At 50.7% G+C, this 21,219-nt stretch overlaps 1 protein-coding gene across 4 annotated transcripts in view; it reads left to right on the forward strand.

Annotated features, from left to right (window-relative positions):
• The window catches only part of PLXNA4 (plexin A4), a 419,828-nt gene that overhangs the window by 127,430 nt on the left and 271,179 nt on the right, over positions 1–21,219 (forward strand). The window lies entirely within an intron of this gene.

A 21,219-nucleotide genomic window follows, 5' to 3' on the forward strand; every position in this document is an offset into this window, starting at 1 on the left:
CCCTTTCGAAACACAGAGATCCTGGCATTTTCCTGCAGATTGAAGCTCACGATTTTCACAGTTGCGTTGTTGTGGGGAAATGGGAGGTTGTAACTGATTCCTATGAAGATAAAAGTGTGTTCTGTGGCAGCAGTGTACAACCCCACACAGCCACATGCACACACATACCACACACACACACGTGCGTGTGCGTGAGCACGTACACTCACACTCACAGAGTAAGGTTTTCCAATTAGCTAGCCAGAAGCACATTACCCTAATCTCATAAAGCTTCAGAACGCAGCACACTGCTCCTTCAGGTTTAGGATGTTTTCTGGGGCCAAGAACCAGATGCTTCTCACCTGGTAACCTCCCAATTGGTAGGGCCTGGAAGACCACAGGTTAAAAAAAAAAAAAAAGCCCCATGAATTAAATTGCTGGGGGGTTTAGGGAAAGGGCAGAGAGTAGAAAGAATTACTGCCACAGACTGTGGTTGATCGCCTATTGCATGAGCCTGAGTTCAGGGCTTGCCTCTTTCACGAGTGGTTTCCAAATGTTTGGGTTCCAGAAGCTGCTTGAGCAGAAAATGCCCCTCTATTCCCCTCACAAATGTCTCTACCAAACGAGTCATGCAAGGTGAATAAGGAGGGTAGTCATGCGTTGCATGTATGCACATGCATAGACGGATGCATATGTATTTATATGTATGTGTGTAGACGTGTGTCTGTGTGTGTGTGTGTGTGTGTGTGTGTGTCACAGTAGCCAGACACGTAATTGATCCATGTGTTCCAAAGCAAGGACGGTCACACATTCTGGGCGACCTGTCTGCAGACTGTCTGGAGGACCTTCAGAGGCATCCAGAATTGAATGCCCCTCGAAGGGGCTGGCCTTCACAACAGCTGAGCCTGAGCAAGGGGGTCCTGCACATGCGGGCTGTGTGTCTGGACACCTGCCAGCCGAGCTTCAAGTGTCGGGGCAGCTGCATCAGGTGGAGACTTTTTCATGCTTCTCCGTTCTCTCCAGGCCAAAGCTAAAACAAGAACTGCGGTTCTTGCGTGACACCAGGGCGGCTGGAGGCACCAGAGACGGTAACGTTCTTGCCGGTGGAGAAGCATGTTATATATCTGGTAATGATTGCAGGTTATAGCTTGCTGCTGGGGATAAAGGGTTTAACATGGACATGCCAGTTCCTCTCAACGCTGGTTGAAGAATGAATATGTCCACGTGCTTCCGAGAGTCATGGCACGTTAAACCTCAGACACCCTCCCGTAAATGCCTTTCGACCACTTACGGTCCGGTGGTGGCCAGCTGATTTGGAACAGAGCTTTTGTTTTGATATCCTGACAATCAGTCATAAGGAAGATTGGAAAAAAAAAAATTAAACCAAGAATAGAGTTGTCAATATTGAGCACATCGAAAGCTTTAGAGAATTATATAATTTTGAAGCATCTCTCAGGTTGTAGGTTGATGTTGGGTGTTGGACGGAGCCAGGCTGATGGCTGGCAAGTGGTACATAGGGGTTGCTGTCAAGTTTTGACGTTGGAGTCTTCACTTTACCATTGGACTACATGACACTTGGAAATCTGTGTTGGACTGACATTGCAATTATCTGGCTACAGTTATCGTCCAATGGGAATATTCCTTGTGTGGTCGTGAAGGGCCCATCTGCGCATCTACCTGAATAATGCATAGCTGCTTTACAAATAATGACATTATGTATCTGCTACTCCCCCAGTTTTGCTACCTTGTTTTAGACCTTGGATGGGGGGGCTGGAAAATAGGAGAACAAATGAATGTTTATTGAACACCTAGTACATGCAAGGCACTGTGCCCAGTGCTTTATCTGTGGATTATATCATAAAAGCAGCTCTGGGAAAGAGTGGCTTAGCAGTGCCTGCATCTCCTGGGTAAGGAAATCAAAGCTCCATGTGCTCTTGATTTAACCAGGGTCGGTGGCTTTAACAACTTTTAATCTCAAGTTACCAGGGCGTGCTCTTGGTGCGGTATATACCTGTGTGTTTGTAGAATGGGCTGAGACCTTCCTATAAAGTGCACCAAAGCTGTGGCCTCCCCGCTGGAGGGCCCCAGGTGAAGAATGGCTTCTTTTCATGCTCCCGCAAGGGCGACCACATACTCCTGTGGCTCCAGCCACCAACCTTTGTCTCGCCCCCAGCCTTGCCCTCACTGAACCCTTGGCTTTGTCTTCGCTCTTGCCCAGTCCCCTTTGTGCTCCTTACCCCTCTCCACTTCCCTTTCTCCAGGCGACAGTGGTTGTCCCCAACGTGATGGAGTGACCTCCGCTATCAGGCTATTCTCTGTGCTCCCCTAGACGTGGCTTGGGGAGATGGCAGCAACTGTTGGTGTGCGTGTGTCGTACCGGCTGAGGCCTCTGGGTTTTTCTATATTTGCAAGATGTGTGTACGTAGTGGCATGGGTCAGTTTGGGGCGGGAGAGATGAAGATCTCTCCAGATCCAAGCTTTGCCTCCAGTAAGAGGAGAACAAGAGGAGTGTGAAGAGATCCAGCAGGACCTGGCAGGCTAAGGGTGTGGAGGCACAGATCCGGGACGGGTGGCGTGGGGCGGGGCGATGTTTTGACTCAGAAGCAGCTCTCTTCCCATTCTGTGCCATTGCTAAGGCAGGACCTTCAACTTTCACATATGCACCCACACTCCACCAATGATCGTGGTTTCCTTTGTGAGAACGTGTGCGTGTGTGTGCGTCCACCTACACACACCGCGCTCGTATCCCCCCTGCTAGATTTCTGCCCCTGAGACGTCAGCTTCATCATGTCTGCTAACCGTCTGAGCTCAACCACCGAAGGGGAGAGGCAGTGAGCTCCTTTCTGGCTGTTGGCAAAGACCTGTACTCTTCAGGATTTGACTTTTTATGCTCCATATCCTGACCTTTTTGCTTATGGAGACTATCATTTTTTTGTTTTTTTTTTTTTAAGATTTTTTATTTATTTATTTGACAGACAGAGATCAAAAGCAGGTGGAGAGGCAGGCAGAGAGAGAGAGAGAGAGAGAGAGAGAGAGGAGGAGGAAGCAGGCTTCCTGCCGAGCAGAGAGCTCGATGTGGGACTCGATCCCAGGACCCCGAGATCATAACCTGAGCTGAAGGCAAAGGCTTAACCCACTGAGCCACCCAGGCGTCCCATGGAGACTATCTTTGAAGAGCAAAACAGACATGCAGTAGAGGCGCCCAGTTGGCTCAGTCAGTAGAGCACGTGACTGTTGATATCGGGGTGTTCGTTTGAGCCCCACGTTGGGCATAGAGATTCCCCCCCCCCCAAAAAAAACAAATGGTGGGTCACTTGAACTGGATTCTCTTTTCCATAGTGACAGCTAGTAGTCTTTTTCACCTGAGGATTCAGGGAAACAGGAAGAAGGAACCCGGAAGGAATGCCTTTCTGCAGTCATGACATTGGGTCTAAAGTCTCAATGGGCGTTATCCCTGAACAAGTAGTACTTGCAGAAGATGGAGCATTTAGGGGGCTCTGTGGCCAGCAAGCCCACTGAAATCCAAGCCAGGTGGAAATCCAAGCTCCTGCAGGGGTGGTCTCTGAGAGGCCAACAGCCCAAGTGACGTTAGGCCCTGAAACTCGCACCTGGCTGTGGAGTGTGGCAGCTGTGAAGCCACTGCCTGGAACCACCTCCCAGCTGGAAGGAGGGGCTGGTGCTGTTTGTGGGTCATTCCTAGTTTGTGGCACATAAACCTCATCCTCCCCCAATCTCCTGGTCAGTGACCTTTTTGTTAATTTCTGTCCTATGCTGATTTTTGGTCTCCCCTTGTCTCCTGGGGAAACTCAGGCCATTAGTTTCTGCCCTGTAGTGACTTAGGTCGGGGGTTGAATGGAAGGTTTTCTCAGAGACTCTCTAAAGGGTGGAAATTGAGGGAAAGATCTCCTTGTCTGATGGGGCTCTGTCCCCCTGCTGGATCCTTTTCTTGGGTCTCCAACAGTGGCCGTGACACCGGCAGATAAGGTGGAGGTGGAAGCCTGGAGTTCCTGATGCTGACTGGTTCTTTCCACACACTCACCATCTAGGGGGCAGGCCGTCCCCTGTGCCCGGCTCCCCCCTCTCCCCACTCCAGGATGGCTGGGCCAAGTAATTACCCCCGACAGCCTCACAGTGTTCCTTGCCATGGCCTTACCTCACCAGCCCCCACCTCCCCCCCATTTTTTACTCTAGCTGCTTAAAATATAAACCAGATCCCTTGTCCCCCTAGACGGACTCCCTCCAGAGCAGGACGGAGTGTGGTGTGTCATATGTCATCTGATTTGCAGTGTGTTTGGGTGATTGCCAGACGGGCATAGGAGGAGGGAGAGAGCAGCTCTCTCTCCAAGGGAGCAGGGGAGAGTTCAGTTTTCTGGGGACAGCGGCTCCAGGCCGACCCCAGACCCAGTGGGTGACTTTGACAAGTTGTTCACCTCTGAGGCCCCATCTGTGGGTTGGAGGAAAACCTGGAAGTCACCAATCATTTTCTAGGAACTTGAGGAGCCTGGAGTCTGGGTTAGGCGTCCCTAAGCCATAATCCCCCCACTCTGGTGTAACTCTAGAGAGTGTTCGTGCGATTCTTCTCTTCATCCCAGCTCACTGAGAAAGCTGCCAGTGCCTGCTTTCTGCTGGGCTCCGACCCCCGTCTTTGCCTTATGGGGATGAGCCTGTGGCCTTCAGCCTAGAGCTTTGCAAGAGAGGAGAGAAGCGAGAGTATTCCAAGGTGTCGGAAAGGAGGGAGAGAGATGCAGACAGGCTCAGGTGGCGTGCCCACAGACGGCCACACTGGCATGATGGCTGGGTGCTCAGGGCTCCCCTGTGCCAAGATAACCATCCCCTGACATGCACTCACATGTGCACATGTGCATACACACGCACGCACATTTCCCACACTTGTGCCATCCTGGGCCCCCGACTGTGTCTTCTTCCACTTTCCATACTCTTCATCCCCATACTCCTTTCCCCAACAGATCTCCCCATTCCTGCGAGAGCAGGGTCCTCGGAGAGTGTCAGGGGTCCTTCCGCCCAGGCGGGTGGGGGCAGTCACGGCCTGGGACCGAAGCCTCCATAGTCCACCCTGATTAGAACAGGCTGCGGTTTGAGCAACCGTAATAAGGGGTGGTTGTCATGGAAACCGGCTCTTGATGTTGTCCAGATTTCAGAATCTCTCCCCTCTCCCCACCTTGGTTATTTTCCTTCCTTCCTTGTTTTTCCCCCGAGGCTACAGCTACATGTTTGGCAGGAGTTTATGGGTCCACGACTGAGAAAGAGGATGGCGGATCTCAGCCAGGCTCCACCACGAGGCCACTCTCCTAGTTGAGGATGTGGCCCTGCATGGCCAGGATGCCCGAGGCAGGGCACACACACTTCCTGCTAGAATCCCAGAGATACAGGTGGTGGGTCTGGATGCCAGACATGTAGACAGGTCCTGAGAAGTGCCTTTCATGCCTGGGTGGCCTGGGAAACTGAACCTCAGCTCTGCCTGCTCCCCTGTAGTGGCCCCAGGGCAACCGGGAGGAGGAGGTGAACTTGGGATCTCCATGCTGAGTGAAAAATCAGAGTGGGACCTTGGTTATCGCCACCTGCAGGGCCAGAGACACAGGTGTGCTCAAGGGTTCCATCTACACCAGAGACTCCTCTTCTAACAGCTCTATATGTGTACCAGTCAGGCTCATGGTCATGCCCCCGAAGATGGTCAGAGCCCAGCCCAGCCTGCCTTCAGGAGGCTGTGTGTGTCTTAGTGTCCCTGAATGCCACAAAGCAGGGATTGTGTGATCATATCCCTTCATCCATCTTAAGGATACTGGAAGGCTTAAAAGGAGAAAACAGGTGGCCAGCTACTCAGAAGGGAGCAAGTCTTACCTCTGGGAATGGGTGGCTAGACAGAGTCAGAACAGCATGGCTTGAGAAGGACCCCAACCTCACCCATGTTGTAGAGAAACTGAATTTCTAATGTTGAGTTTTTAAGTTTCTGGGAGAGAGTGCAAAGTGCCTACAACATGTTCACCCTCATGTTCTCTCTCTTTGCTTCCCACTGTGGGAAGTGGCTATGGGTATGGTAGAGATGCCAGCCAGGCTGGCTAAGGTGGGCTGGGCCCCCGGGACAAACGATACAGGCACCCTGAGTAGCCAAAAAACCATGGAACTGGGGGGTTGAATGCAAGCTGTGGGCAAAAAGGACACTGAAATTCAATGCTGCGAGCGCCTGGTCGGGTTCCGTTGAGGGAGCTGGGGATGGGCAATAGGAGACAAAAGCAAAATGTCAGGAGCTAAGGAGACATAAGAACAGAAGGGAAGGGAAAACCAAATGTCGCTGGTGTCCCTGTAGTCAGGTAAGGGCACGTGGTGCTGGGAAGACCACCCCAGGTTAAAGGTTCAGGTTGGAGCAATTATATAGTAGGTGCAGAACAAATCTTTGTCCATTGGGTGACACTGGTCATCATCTCTAGGGCTCTGGGTCTTTACTTTTCCTTCTGTGTGTCTTTAGCCTGGATTCTAGTTTGTGGGGGCATTTTTATTTCTCATTTTCCTTCTCTGACTACTCAGTTGAGTAGAGTGAGGGTATGGAGGGAACTTCCCAATATGGCGGATCTTTCTAGCATATGGGGAGAGCTAGATGGGAAGGCAAGGGGTGACCAGATTCCTTTCATCTCCTTCTAGGAGGTCGGGGTGCCACAGGAGGAAACCTCTGTGTGGGGGCCCCTCCTTCCAAGGAGTAAAATGCCTCATCCCAGGTGAGGAAAATAGCCAGTTCATTCTCTGCTGAGAACAGAGAGGAAGCTTCAGAGGCAAGCCAGTCGCCCTCTTATTACAGCGGTGTTTTTGCTGTCTTTAAAGGGAAATGAATGCTAAGCATAAAACTCAGAAAAACATCCTATTTAGAATGGCTCTGCCCATGGTCACATGTTTCCTCTTTCAGGTGTAGTTTTTTGGCTGTCCTTTACCCCGGGCCACCCGTGTTTCGCTAACTAGCGAAGTGGAGCCTTTGCTGGTGTTGAGGATGGAAGGTGATTAGGGTGGACCCCTTCTTCAGGGACCCCCAAGGCACGGCTCAAGCATCACTTTGGTTGCTACAATAAAAGCGTGACATCAAACCAATCACTGTAGTAACGGGTAACATCCCAGAGTTGTCAAAGCGATAAATGATTTCACAAGTCAAAAAGATGGATTTTTTTCCCCCTCAAAAATTTTACCCTGGCCAGGGCATGTCCATAGAAATTTGGAAATTAAATACATCTTCTAAGCTTGCCAAGCCCCTCAAATGCTTCAGACTTGTTATTTTTGTTCTTGTTGCCCACTTGGTACCAGCATCGACCAGCATTCGAGAGAATTACATATGTAAGAGCCCGTGGTAGAATGATAAGCATTTACTGCCATGTGTTAGCCACGCACGGAAGCGGCAGGCTAACTCAAATGGTGTGTTAGGATTCTGAGCAGAGGTACCGTGGCAAACAACACGGGAAGCAGGACTCAAAAGCGTTTGAGTTTCAGCAACTGCATTTCTAGGTGTGTGTCATTGGACAAATCACTAGATCTTTGGGGCTTCATCCGTAGAAGTGAAATGAGCCTACTTCTTGGGGAGAAGTAATTGAGCAATTATTTGTAAAAACACACGTCTCGCCTGCTAATTACATTAATCATACTCGTTTCTGGTGAGCAGTCCTTCCTGGCTCCCTGTCTCACTCCTTCCCTCAGTTTTTCCGTCTGTTAAATAGAGGCAGTAGCTCACGGTGCTTCCCCACCAACCTCCAACACACATGCTTCTTCCTCCCCATGTCTTCCCTGTGTTCATGAAGAAAGAATAATGGATGTGAAAGAACTTCAAGCTCCTTGAAACCCAGAAGTGGGATAAATACCCTATATTGATTATGATGATTATATCTGGGTCTAGAAAAATATGATTGCCTGGTTGCCAGTAGCAACCAGATGGCAATGCAGGAGGAAGCGGCTGCACTGTACTGTGTAGAGAGCTTCTCTGTAAATGGGAACACCTTTCTTTCCTTCTTCTTTTTGAAATCCCCTCTCCTGCTCCCTTGGCCTGGCATTCCTGCTCTTGGGAGACATGGTCCGTTGTGAGACAGGATTTGAACGGAGTCGGGAAGTGGGCTAAGGGCCTCTTGGGCAATGCCATGGGGGGGGGGGCGGTGAGTCTTCCTTCAGAGGCTTCCCCTTTGGATGCAGAGACGGGAGATGCAGCCGGCTGCTGGGGAAGGGGGCAGGCAGGCGCCGGCCCAGGGAAGAGAAGAGAAGCATGGGACCCACAAAGGACATTGGGGGCCATCTTAGAGTGGGTGAGTTGAGGCCCCCACAGTGGCCCTGCAGGGATGCTCTAGGCTCGGTTAAAGCCACATCCCTCTCCCAGGTCCAAGGTGTCGATTAAAAGAGGCTCTAACCTCATCACAGACGGTGAGCACACCTGTCATGTCACTGAATTCCAGATTCTTCTGCCTTTACGCTGGAAGTCCCAGGTGCTGCGCTATGGTGTGTGCTGAAGATACCTGATCTCCTGTCCCCGCATTTAACTGCTGTCCCCGTTCACAGAGTCACAGGGCCAAGGAGGGGCAACGTCAGGTTTGGAACCCGTGACAGCCTACATTCAAGGCCTGTGCTCCTCATGCCTTGTTGCTGGTCATTTCCCCAGCTGGTCAGAGGATTCACAAGTGTCTGCTCACTAAGGCTAAGCAGGAGGGATCCCAAGAGAGTCTGGGTGTCAGAGAGCCCCCTGTATTTGCCCACTGGCTGGAGGCTTGAATCCCTTTGTGATGCCTCTATGTTCTAAGAAAGAAGGCATCTGACCTCTGGGTCAGGACTTCCTCCCTCCCTCCCACAGGGCTGGGGGCTGTGCGTCTTCTGCGGAGCACACTGACTTCCTTGACAAAGTGCCATGTGGCGCTGTACATGTCTTGTCGCTGGCTGCCCCCCGCTGATGCCGGGAAGGGGCCTGGGAGAATATATGTCCGCTCCCAAGGATATGACCAGGGCTCCGCCATCCGGGGATTGGAGGATGAGAAAGGGGGCGAATGGGGATTGTAGAAATGCCCACCCCCACCCCCCCAACCCAAAGAAGCTGCTTTGGCTCAAAAGTGACTTCTGACCAAGGGACACAATTTGACCGCCGAGTAGATAGAAATACATGGTATTTATCACAGCATTCAAAGAGGGGGTTAACTAGTTGTGTTTCCCTACTACAGTAACATTTATTGGGGTATAAGAATAACAATAATGACTAATGTTGATGGAACGTGCATAAGCGCTTTGCACGGACAGCCTCACCTGATTTCGCAACAGGCTTGTTGGCAAATTCACTCCATTTTGCAGGCGGGGAAACTGGCTCCCGGGAAGGAGGGACCATTTCCAGGAAGTGCTGGGGCTGACTCCTGGGCTTGGCCTCCAGGCTCTACCGTGCTAGTCACTGACCTTTACCGATAACCCAGGCCACTCTTCCTGCCTTAGCGGAGGGACTGAACCTGCCTGCTTCTGTCCTGGCTCAGGGTTTCTTTAAAAGGACTCCTTGCTTACTCCAGTCCTTCTGCACTCTGCTGCCCTATTAATCTTCCTAATCTCATCAGCACCCAACCACCCCTGTTCAGAAAACCCAGCACCTCCCACCACCTACATGGATTTAAACTCCTTTGTCTGACATTCTGGGCCCTCAGCGATTTGGATAGAGTTCAACTCTGGGCTCTTAACACTCATTGTTACTCCTTGAGCTACATGCATGGATCAGCAAGCTAACCTACCAGTGTTCTTAGAGACGCCATCCTGCCTGAGGCCCTTGCTGGTTATCCTTCTAGCTGGAATGCCTCCTCTCTCTGTCTCTCTCCCTCTCTCTCTCTGCCCCAGTTCCACAGGCCCCAAACACACCCATTTTTGACAGTCTTGGCTCAACTGCTTCAACGGTCACGGGGCCTTTCTTGATTTCCCTTACTGGGCACACGTTCTCCCTCCTCTCCACGTCTGTAGGATTTGATCTATCTTTCTTATGCCCCTAATCATTTCCATCTCACCCAGAAATCCGCGTACTCATTTAATCAACATTTCCGGAGCCTCTCCTGCATGTCCTATGCAGTGCTGGGTGCTGAGGATGAGAGGAATAAGAGGGTCCAGTGCGCAAGGTGCTCCCTGAATGGGTACTTGGTATCAGGACGTGTATGGCATCCTGCGCCCAACTGGCGTCTGGCACAGTGCCATAGAAGGCGTGCGACGCAATGCATTTGTTTTAAATGAATGTAGACGTTTGTACTCCTTGATGGGGAGAGGAGAGGGCGTGGGAGGACACAGTGGTGAGCTGGGGTGTTCTGCATGGGAAGCCCGGAGGTTGGCCCTTCATTGCCCGATAGGCAGGAGATCCTCTGTCTGGTTAGAGAGGGGCGAATCGGGACAGAGTCTCTCTTCCATTCATTTCACTGGGTGACTGCCTCCCTGGCTAGGAACACCTCTCCTCTACTTGCCCGGCTTGCTCACATTGGTGGTGATGTCAATTCGCCCTTGTAGGGAGATGTCCTGAGGGCTTTGCATGGTTGGGGGTGGCCTGGGCTGTCGTGCCAGAGTCACCCGGCAGAGACTGACCATCAAGACTCTGCATGCCGGGCTGAGCCCATAGAGTTGTGTCAAAGCTGTGTGTGTGAAGCACTCAGAGAAGCAGTGTCCTCCAGCAGCTTATGGAGTAGGGGCTGGCAGACTCTGGTCCACAGGCCAGATTTGGGCTACCTGTCTCCATCTAGCCTGCCAATAAGAGTTCTTACATTTTTAAGTGGTTGGGGGGAAAATTAAAAAAAAAATAAAAAAGAAGAAGAAGAAGAAGAAGAAGAAGAAGAAGAAGAAGAAGAAGAAGAAGAAGAAGAAGAAGAAGAAGAAGAAGAAGTCTATCTTAATGGCATGTGAAAATGATAGGAAGTTCAAACTTCAGTGGTCCGTAAGTGAAGTCTTGTTGGCAGATAGCCGTGCACATTTTGTCTGTGGTCAAAAATGTGGTGGGCAGACCAGCCCAGGTTAAAGGTTCAGGTCTGAGCAATTCTATAGTAGTCAGATTAGAAGGTGCAGAACGAATCTTTGTCCCTTGGGTGATGCTGGTCATTTCTCGGGCTCTAGGTCTTCAGCATTTCCTTCTGTGTGTGTCTTTAGCCTGGATTCTAGCTTGTAGGTCACTTTTATTTCTCATTTCCCTTCTCTGACTACTCAGTTGAGTAGAGTGAGGATAGGGAGGGAACATCCTAATATGGCAGATCTTTCTAGAAAGATGTGTGTTATAGGAGCCGCTGAGTCTTTGCAGCAGTCAGCACACAGCCCACAGGCCACAGTATTTGCTCCCTGGCCCTTTACAGGAGAGGTGTGTGAGCCTTGTAGTGGAGGACAGAATTCTTCCCGTAACTTAGCCTTTTTGGTCAGAAATGAAGGACTTTCCACCTCTTCCAGTCCATAGGGCCCATCAGCTGCTGGAATGACAGGCTGGTGTTAAGGAGCCTGTAAGTGCACACAGAGCATGTGGGTGTGGGGTGGGGGGTGGAATCCTAAGTTCTGTGTGGTTTGGGGTGAACCGTTCTCATTAAGTTTGAGACGCATGGTGTGTAAGGAAGGCCTGTCTTGCTTGCAGGTAGGCACGGGTCTCTAGTCTACCTGCCTGTTCTGCAGAAGTCTGTGTTGCATGAGGACGGTGCTGCGCCTTGCAGACTTGTCCTCTGAGGCTGTGGCCTGGGCTCCAGTCCGGTGCACTCAGGAGTGCCCCTCCCTGCAGGGCCCCAGCCCTGGCACCCCACTGCTCACCACAAACACTGGCTTTTTCCTTGCCTCGATCCCTGTTTGGACTCAGCTCAGCCTTTTTTTTTTTTTTTTTTTGAAGCGCCTGAGATCTAGACGGACTGTAATTATGTAATTCCTTCTCGTTATCTTTTCTAATTGTTCTCAGAGCCGTTTCCTAAACTGATTGGAAACAATTGCAGACAGGGAATGGAGTGGGAGGTAAGTGAGGACCTGGAGGCCAGCCAGGGCCAGGCTGTCTGCAGGAGGCTGCGTCGTCCGCGCCGGGCAGGCACAAGGTGGGGACAGAGAGACCACCGCTCACGGTTCCTTGTGTCCGGGTGGGGGGTGGCTAGGAGAAGCACTCATGGAGGTAGTGGGAGTATTGGTTTAATCATTCATAAATGACAAATCTCCCTCCTGCTCTGAGGCCCCACAGGCCTGGCTGTTTTCCCTTTCTCTGCTGCCGCGGTGACGTTGGCGGAGCTCCCTGGGGATCCTGCCAGTGGCCACCGGGGGAGCAGGGCCCTTCCCTCCTGGGACTGAATTGTTTGTGCTTTCTTGACAGAAAAAGAAAATGCAACTCTTGAGCCATCTAACACCCCCCCGCCGAAAGCTGGGGAGGGGCCCGTGGAGAGAGAACATGGGGACTTTCTGTTGATTTGGGCCCGAGTGGCTAAAATGGCACGGCTGGTAGCAGGTCCTTGGGAGAGTGGCAGCGGGGCCTCCATCCTCGAGCCGCACCCCAGTAGAGGGGCCAGGCAGCAGATGGTGCATACAGGGCACGTGGGGTGCCCTCGGGGCCATCACTGTCACCTAAGATCTGCTTTGGGGCTCATCTGTGTCTCTGTGAGGATGATGGTGCTTTCCCCTCCCGCTTTGCTCGTCATCCCTGCTCTGCGGAAATGATGTGAATCAGCTTCGCACAGAGCACTGAGGGTCTTCGAGAAGGTGAAGAGGGACCAGGCAAGGACGCCCACCTTGCCTAGTGCTTGATGATTCCCTCCCGGGCCGCCATCAGCTTCCTCTCGTTGACCCTTCACAGAGCCTCTCTCACACCAGGGAGACTATCGTTCCTATTCTCCTTTCGAGAAAACGTTTTAGGAAGAATTGAATTCCATTTCACAAAAGTGTGACGCTCCTAGCATGTGACAGGTCCTAGAGAAGGCATTGGACACAGACAGCCCTTCTCTAAGGACGTGACTTGTAAGTTCCCAAAGATGTCTCCACCATGCTGGAGCCGGCATTTGAAGACACATGCGGCTCAGCGCTTGTTCTGCCAGACCCAGAGCTGCCCGTGGAGGCTGAGTCTGGTCAGGCCGGAAGCCGCACTGTTGGCTGGGAGGATTCAGCCTGGGGTCACTTGCGGCACGGTGGGGGCAGTGACTGACCTCTTGGGTATCTCTCTCTCTCTTTCTCTCCTCCTTCTGAGCCTCTGTTTGGAGTGGGGAGCAAGGGGGGTATTGGGGGGGTGTCCATGAGTGTTGGGGACCCAAAGTTCCCTTGCTTTCCCTCAGTCCTCCACCCAGAACCCCCACATTCCACTGGCTATTTTTAAGACCCTGAATCCTCTCAGCCCCAAACTTCATTCCTGTTTCAGGTTGCCTGGAGCATATCCATTGGGCATCCCATTTCTTTCTGGGCTTAAGGTCTGGGCTGAGGGGTAGGAAGGGGCTCCTGACATAGTTTGGTTCTGGAAGCTCCTTCCTCTGAGCTGAAAGAACATACAGGCTCTGGTGCTACTTCAGCCTCCAAGACTGAATCTATTAACCCTTTTAAAGCTTGTCATTGCCTTTCATTGCCTTCATTGGGACATATAGGGCTCACTGTCCCAGGGAAGAGCCTACTCCTATGCCTAATTTCTTGTTCAGTCAAGGGGATGAACATGAATGGTTTCATCTCTGGCCCATGTGGCCATGGCAAGTCACGCGGGGGCCACTGCCCTAGGCCAGAGTTTCTCAGACTCTTTCTCATTATCACCTTCTCCCACTAAGAGAACAATAAACTCAATTTAAATTCTTCCAAATGAGGAGGTATGACAATTCTCCAGGTAGGGCTGAGCTTTGGAGAGCCACAGACCAGTGTAATATCTAGGATTTTTGTACACCCTCCAATTCTCATGCTCTTGGGGGATGCTGTTGCCCCCACTGAGAATACGCATTGTAGGCTTTCCAGAACATGTTTCCAAACTGTGTGTGAATTCTCTATTGTCTTCTGTAACATACAGAAACAAGGTCTTAGTGAATGAAGAAAAAATTTGGTATGGAGTCCTTTACTGGAGTGAATGCTTTCCCATTTCTGGACCTCACTGCTTCTACTTATAAAACTCAAGCACCTACTTCTTGGGCCCTCAACCAACTAGGAGGCCACAGCTAGGGTCAGGCAAGCAGGACCATGGCTGCACATGTGCACCTCACAGGGGGACCTGGCACAGGGCAAGATAACAATAGCATCCTAGTCTTCCCTTAGCTTCTGCCCCAGCACCCAGCCACCCAGCGGTACTTATGGTGGTGGGGAACCCCGTGCTCACCCTCTTGGTAATACTTCTTCTTCTTCTTTTTTTTTTAAGATTCATTTATTTATTTGAGAGAGAGACTGCATGTGCGCGTGAGCAGGGGGAGAGGCAGAGGGAGAGGGAGAGAATCTCAAGCAGATGCTGCACTAGGCACAGAGCCTGACTAGGCTCTATTCCAGGACCCTGAGATCATGACCTGAGCCCAGACCGAGAGTCAGCCACTCAATCAACTAAGCCACCCAGGCATGCCTCTTGGTAGCTCTTCTGATGTGTCCCTGTGGGGGCACCAAAGAGCCAGGGAACTGCTGGCAGGTGGGGTCTTCAGGATGGTCGGGGGACACTGCAGTCCCTCTGCAGTCTTCTCCTTAGTCTCCTTTTAGTCATCCCCGTTCTTACGCAGCTTTCCCTCCAGAGGAGGCTTTCTTGCCCCTTCTGCAGGAACCAAAAACTCCACCATGCCGCCTTTGTCCAAAATGATGCCCGTCAGAGCCTTGTGTCTGCACTTTATGACATTTCTCTGTTTCAGGAGCAGGGAGTTTGGGGCTGCCGAGCAGCGTGAACCTGGGCAGGAAGCTGAAGGGCTGCCTGTTGGCCCCCAGTTTGGAACAGACCAAGCGCAAGTAGAGCCCAGGGGCCCAGCCCAGTCACGTGATGCAGAGTTTAACGGGCGACGCAAATGAGAAGCAGGCTTCTGGAATCTGGCTTTGACTCCCAGCTCTCCGTTTCCTCAAGAGTTTCTTCTTTACTTTCCCTCCTGTTCTTCTCTCTCTCGGTTCTCTTCCCTCTCTGCCTCCTTGCATTACTGCCCGGCTGCCTGGCTGCTTGTTGCCTGCCTCCCCCACTCCACTTAAAAGCAGGTACCCATGACCAAGCCAGGACTTGTGGTGAGGTGGGGGGGGGGGGGCAGGGGTGGAGGAAGAGGAGCGGGGGAGGTCCAGTGAGTCCAGCAAAGAGAAATTAGCCCTTCCTTGGCCTGAGGAGGTCAACCCGCGAGTTCCCTCCTCTTCCCACCAAGGTCATAAAATCCGTTTCTAACTTTTACCAATTCCCCTGTTAGTACAGAAACACACAATTAGCTTTAAAAGTGTCTCCGAACTGTGGCCAGTTAGAAAATTTATGACTTTTTTTTTTTTTTTAAAGCTTTCCTTTATAGTGGCTAATTAGGTGTATTTCTCCAGTGGTAATTTAAAAAATGCTAATTGGTCTACACTCTGGAAGGAAGAGAAAAAAACCGTCCCCCCCTTTATTATCTTGGCACTGGGGAGATGCAGAGGAGACTGACAGAGCCTGAGCAGGGCCAGGGGGCCTGGTGCCGGGCCTCTGATGGGCTTGGCGGCAAAGAGAGGCCAGGAGCATGGTTTTCCGTGTTCCAGACAGTTTCCCTGGGGAAGGCGGTGCAGCGCGGGGCCTCTGAGGAGGGCGGCTGGGGTACAGGGGCAGAAGAGCTTCACCTACCCTGCTGCCGGGGTGCTCAGACCCCCGGCCCAAGGGCGGGCCTGAGAGAAGCCTCCACGGTGGCTTCCAGGGAGGATGGGTGGGTTGCAGAGGGTGCCTGAAGGGCTCGCCCCCGCCAGGACTCACGCACCCCAGCCAAGACCCCGCCCTAGGACAGAACAGGACAGCTGCCAAAGAACACGCTGGCAGAACACACCATTTGGGGAATACGGTCTATTCTAAGGATAATTGCAAATTGAATCTGTATATGGTGTTCTTACATTGGAGAGGGGACATGTCATAAGGAACCTCGGGGCAGGAACTCTGAGGACCTGGTGGGTGGGTACCACTGCCCTCCTGACTTGCCAGGCAGGGTGGGGGCTCCCCAGGACTTGAGTTCCCATGGAGGGATGGGAAAGGCCTGAGATTGACTGGGTGTCCTCTAGAGGGGGTGGTCTATCCTCTCCCAGCTGCGTAGTCAGCAGCTCCCCAACTGAGCTCGCTCCTCTGCCTGTCCAACCACAGCTGGCCTCAGGACTGGGGAATTGGCACTGGGCTTCTTAGACCTGCCTTTTCTCCAGAAGGCACTCAGAGATGGGGCAACACACAACCCTGGGATGCAGTGTGTGAATCCACAAGGCCTGCATGTCCAAGGCGTGGCCCTGGTGAAGTTGGAAGGTAGGGCCCAGGCTCCTCCTTTTGCAGCCAGGAAATCCAGAGACCCTGCTAAAGAGGAGGTTTGGGTTTCTTCCCTTCCGTTTCTCCTCTGGACAACTGAAGTGGCGTAGGCAGCAAAGGCCAGGCTCAGGAGATAGTGGGGGACCGTGCACCCTGGGGGGAGGGGTGCCCTGGGTGCTACCCTGCCCCGCATGGAGGGGCCTGGGGATGAGTGGTGCGTAGCCCTGGACAGTCCCTCACATTTTCGCCTTGGCCCAGATGCTGGTGGTTCTCGTCCTGCAGTCCCCGTGCGTTGCTATGCAAATAATACAATTGTGAAGACATAGAACAGGGGTAAACAGAAAACATTCTGCAGCAGAGAGGGTACAAGAGGGAGGGCCCAGAGACAGTCAGATATTTTGTTATTGGATCATTTCAGGGAGGAGCAGAATTCCTTAAAACCCTGTGCTATTGCAGTAGGGAGGAGTGAGAAACAATTAAACAAATTACGGCATTTATTTTTCAACACTAGCTTTTATCCGGCATCTCTCACAGTTCACCTCTTCTCTTTGGCTCCATTAGGAAAGGCAAACGGAAGTGGGACCGACGTCTAGCCCCAAATCTCTGCTCGGGGACTCAGTTTATCCATCTGTCAAATGGGAGGGGGAAGCCTCCGTATTATCTCCACAGCAGCAGGATGATGGGGCCGGGGCAGGTGAATCTGCCTCGCATTTCCTAGCTGGGGAGCTGCGGAGTTTCGCTTTACCTTGTAAGCTTTAGTCTCTGGGGAAAAACTAAATGCAATGCACAAATTGTGCAAAATCCAAGTATAAACTGATGTCACTGTTACAAAAAGGAACGGAGAAGATGGATACAAGGTATCTAGCTCAGTGCTGGGAAGGTGGAGCCCTACCCAGTGCAGCTTTTACCCTATTACTGAGTCTTTCTGGATAACTGTGCGGTGTGCTCAGGGGTGGCTAAGGAGGGTGAACGTAGCTCAGGAGCCGTGTAAAGAAACCTGAGCCACCCCGAGGGGCCGGAGGGGCAAGGATGAGAAATGTTCCTAATTTGAACCCACCGCAAGATCCATTTTACTCTCCCTTGCCTCTCTGAGGCTGATGGGGTGGAGGGGCCTGACTCCTTTGGCTATAAGAGGGTTCCACCTTCCGTAGTTTCCCAAGGTGCTGGGCCACCCAATTTATCTGTCTTCTGGGGTGGTCTATTAATACTTAACCTTTTAGACCCTTTGTCCAATGGGATAATAATACCCACTCTATAGGGTTATTATGGGGATTAAGAGAGCTAATGTATGGCCCAAAGCTCCTGGAACAGGGCTGGGGTCTTGGAAAGTACTTAATGAATGCTACTTCCTTTCCCTCGGCAAAGCCAATAACCAATTAATCAGCAACTAGATATAGGACCATGCACATCACTAATTAGCTTGAGCCATAAAGGAGACAGAAAGGAACAAGAGCCAGGCCCTTTAGATAGGACCAATATGAATCCATCTCCAAATGGGTTTCTGATGGACAATTAGGATGCGTCCTTACTAATAAGGCTGCTTGAAGGCATGGGCGCTTCATAGATTCTACAGGGAGATGAATCTGTTTTTGATCTCAGCCTTATGATATACCAGCTGTGTGACTTTGGGCTGATCACATTTTCTCTGTGTGATTTTGTATCTTTGTCCATATATGAGAAGGGTTCAGTATCCTTGTGGATGTAGAAAACTGGTAGCACAGAACAGACCCCCAAGAGATATTAATTTTCTCCCCTTCCTCCTGACTGAGTTGGGATCCTTTCAGTCTGTTTAAGTTTCCCATTGTTCTGTGGGAAAGTCAAAGTCTTCAGATCCCGTAAGTGCCCAGCCATGCATGGTGATGAGTATGGGGGTTACTGGTTTACCCTTGTTTCCTAGCTGCTCAGATGGACTTTGCATATGGCGAAGGCTCAAAGCATTCATTGACCAATGGAGTGAATTGGTTCCCAAACTATTAGCATTTGTCTGAAACCACAAGTGTAGATTTAACAGTGACTTCCCTGTGAAAGGCTCAGAGCCCTTTGAAGACATTGCCTCATTGCTGGGAGGATTTTAGAGGCATTATCTGATCTCCCTCACAGAAGAGCAGGCTGAGCAACAGAGACAATGGCCTGCCCAGGTCACAGGGAAACGGTGGTGTATTTGACATCCGAGTCCCAGGCCCTGACTGTCGTACTTTTTGTAGTAAACCAACTGGTGTCTCAAAAAAGAGGTTCATGAGATTCTCCTGGGGGATTTCCAGGGGTCATCTGGGTTGCAGGGAATCAGACTGTGGCCATGGATATCACTAATTAGGCTAATAATAATCATTATTATTATCATTTTGAGCACTGAATTCTAAGCTTTGTGTTAGATTAGGTTGTATCTTCCAACTCATTTTTACAACAATGGTTCCATTGTATCGATAAAGCTCCGGTCAAAACCTACAGCTAATAAAGGGAAGATACGGGTAAGATTTAAATTCAGGGGTTCCATAAATAAAGTCTGCTCCCCGTCCTTGACTCCACAGTAACCAAGAACCAGAGGGGAGCAGGACTAGGGAATATTCTGAGGACTAGGGAATGTCCTGATGAGGAGATGGATATTGTTGGGGAAAGGAGAGGAGGAGACTTTATCTTGAACTTTGTCGTGTGTTAAGACTGAGAAAGGCCCAGGTATGTCCTGACTTCCTAGGAAACTTGAGGACTCCTCCTTTAAAAGTGAGTATTCATTTCTTCAGTTTTATGAAGGAAGGCAATCCTGACACATGCTGTGACATGGACGAACCTGGGCTTGCTTCGTGCTAAGGGAATTAAACCAGATACAAACGGAGACACACTGTATGATTCCACTTGTAGGATACCTAGAACATTCCATCCCTAGAGACAGAAACTGCAAGGGTGGTTTCGGGGGCGGATGGGAAGGGGGAGTGGGGGGGTTGCCATTTAACGGGTACAGAATTCTAGTTCTTCAAGGTGGAAAGGATTCTGGAGGTCAGTGGCAGAATAAATGTGAGCATCTTGACGCTCCTGAAATGGATACTTAAAAATGGTTAAGATGATAAGTTTTCTGTTACGTGTATTTTACCCCAATTTTTTAAAAAAGCGAGTGTTCTTATTTCTAGCCAGGTGTTTGGAAGGGAGGAGCCTTTGGTTGTCTGGAGCATCTGTGGGGACACTTCGGGACCACATGGCGTTAGGTTAGGTAATAGGGCTTTGGCCAGCTAAAGCCCAGGAGCAGGCATTGAGGAGCACTTGGGGAGGAGTCCCTGGCATAGACTGCACACATGAGCCAAAAAAAAAAAAAAAAAAAAAGACTTGAAAAGAATAGAGATTCTCTCCCCTTCCACTGGGCCAGCAGCTTCTGGAAACTAGTGGTTCAGAGTCTCGTGGAGAAGATAAGCAAGCAAAGAGACAGTTCAAGGAAGTATGAGAAACCAATGACACAGAAAACACCTTCTTTCTGAAGAAACCATTCAGGGGAACCAGGGCCAATAATTAAGTACATTATAAATCAGACTAACACAGAGGCTGTAGGTCAACATGAGCTTGACCTTGACTTGTGGGCAGCAATGGCAAGGTTGTCGGGAACTCCCTACACCCCAACCTATTCATAGAAGCCAGTGCCCTTGAAGAAGAGAACTGGCAGTATGCCCTAGACATTGGTGACGTTGTGGGGGTACAGGTCAGCAAATTGCGGCCCCCCAGGCTAAGTCTGGATCGCCTCTTGATGTATATAACCTGTGAGCCAAGACTGGTTTTCATGTTATTTAACGGTTTAAAAAAAAAAAAATTCATGACACCTGAAAATTAAATAAAATGTGCCTTCCCGTGCACATAAGTAAAGTTTTATTGGAACATGGTCACACTTGTTTACTTATTGTCTGTGGCTGCCTTCAGCCTGCAAAGCTGAAAATATTTCTTATCCGCCCTTTATAGGAAAGTTCGTTGACCCCAGTCTAGTCTAGTATTTTCTCAAACTGCGGGTCATAACCCCTAAGTCAGTCGTGAATCAACTTAGTGGAACATGATCCGTATTAAAAGTAAGTCTAGAAAAATAGAGCAGTGGACAGAAAACACCAGAGTCCATCACTTGTTGCAAGGCTAATTTTTCCTCACGCATTTTTTTTCTTTCCTTAAGCTTTTATTTCAATTAAATAGGCATGTTTACACTCAGTCATGAGGAGAACTGTTTTTCTTAGTAAGGGGTTTTGGTGAAAAATGCTGAAAAGCTATCGGTCTATGTGAACCTAGGAGATCTACTATTGTTCCCCTTGGTATCAGGGATAACACTTGGCTGAGGGCCTCTCGCTGACCTCTGCTCAGGGGGATAAGGGTCTGTTCCGACAGCCCAGGATCAGGCTAAGCTGGTGGCCAGGATTCTCCACATCTCTCCCCACAGAGCACTCTTGTCAACAACGGTCACCATGGGCTGCGAAGTGAGTGACACCTGACCTCAGGTGGGGCCGTTCCCTTGTTTCCACCCAGTTCTCTCCCCCTTGAAGAGGGAGGTTTCCATCTCCCCAGGGGGCAAAGAGTGAGGACTGTACCCTCTTGAGTGGAAAAAGAGAAACAAAGCAAGCCCAGGACCAAGGACACATCACTCCCTCCCTGACCCCTTCGATTGACAGCTGATACGGAGGGATGAGGGACAGCTCTTTGTGCGAGGTGACAAGAGCCAAGATCCGAGAAGGCTTTGTGTGGACAAACATATTGCCAAAAGTGTCACGGATATAATTGAAAAACATCAATAGCAATCAATGGGAGCACATCACTGGCCCCAGCCATTAGAAAGGAACAGAAATTCAGGCATGGAGGAAGTGAAGGGGAAGAATCTGGTAGAACCTTTCCCCTCCCCCACTCCTCTCCCCGTCCCAACCTCA

The sequence above is a fragment of the Mustela nivalis genome (genome assembly GCF_964662115.1).
Source record: "Mustela nivalis genome assembly, chromosome: 12".
NCBI classification, from domain to species: domain Eukaryota; kingdom Metazoa; phylum Chordata; class Mammalia; order Carnivora; family Mustelidae; genus Mustela; species Mustela nivalis.